The sequence below is a fragment of the Cucurbita maxima genome, unplaced genomic scaffold (genome assembly GCF_002738345.1).
Source record: "Cucurbita maxima cultivar Rimu unplaced genomic scaffold, Cmax_1.0 Cma_Scf00090, whole genome shotgun sequence".
NCBI lineage: Eukaryota > Viridiplantae > Streptophyta > Magnoliopsida > Cucurbitales > Cucurbitaceae > Cucurbita > Cucurbita maxima.
In genome coordinates, this window is record NW_019272106.1 from 171,765 (window position 1) to 172,746 (window position 982).

Sequence of the window (982 nt, forward strand, 5' to 3'; positions counted from 1 at the left end):
CTTGGCCAATTCAAAATCAATCACCGGCTGGGTTAGTCCAACCAAAAAAGAAATGGGAATTTTAGGCGTCAGATTCTTATTCTTTTTCTGATCTTACGTCCGATCGATATTTCGAGTTAGAGATAAAAGAGCCCAAGACGCGCCTAGATAAGCATATAGTTCGTTGTGATCCTCAAGTTTAAGTCGTTGTAGCCGCCTAGGGCAATGTTGCTCAGAAGTTCATAGGTCAGGTCGAATCCCATGCTTGGACTTGGGCACGAAAGAAACGATAGATATTAGCTATTACTTGTGCATCGTTAAGAGTTATGGCTCTAGGCTTTCGGGGAAGGGAATTACTTACTCTAGAAAGAGTGAACTGCCTTACTGGGTAATGGATAAAAGCACTTGATTCTCCTCCTTTCTTACTAGACTGGAATCTCAATCAATAATCAGGATTGGCACCTTTCTCAAGCTAAAGCTTGTATTTTATTTACTTATCCTTTCTCATAGGACAGCAAGAGTCTTTAAACCATTAGTCAGGTGCGGAGCAGAAGCCCACGAGAGGAATTCGATCCGCATGCATACATAACATACTTTCTATCTATTTTCTTCTGAAGAAGTGAAAGTTAGATATAGTCTGGTGGTATCGTATAGAAGAATCAGGCTAAGGCTGCTTTTTTGGAGTGAAAAAGTCGAGATGTTCTAGGGTGCAAATTCAATGGGTGCCGGGGGGAAAGAGGAGCAGCCTTTGAAGTTTTCAGGCAATGAAAAGGAGAGAGCAGCAGAGACAGGGATCACTTTCTCTCCTTGGTCTCGGGAAATGACTATTTAAGCATGACTATTCATTCCAATAGAGATGGGGAAGATATTATTCCACCTACGCTACATCAACTGGACTTTTGTCAATATAGTTGCGAGTAGCTCGAAACCTGCAATAGAAAGGATTTAGGGGGAAGAGTTTCGGTCCGACAATGACTACAAGAAACCCAAGAGAGCGTGAGGA

General features: G+C 42.2%; 1 long non-coding RNA gene across 1 annotated transcript in view; it reads left to right on the top strand.

Annotated features, from left to right (window-relative positions):
* Positions 1-204: 204 nt before the first annotated feature.
* The window catches only part of LOC111472853, a 17,747-nt gene continuing 16,969 nt past the window's right edge, over positions 205-982 (top strand). The window contains exon 1 of the long non-coding RNA XR_002715502.1: positions 205-217. This is a non-coding gene — a long non-coding RNA (uncharacterized LOC111472853). The remainder of the gene's footprint in view (positions 218-982) is intronic.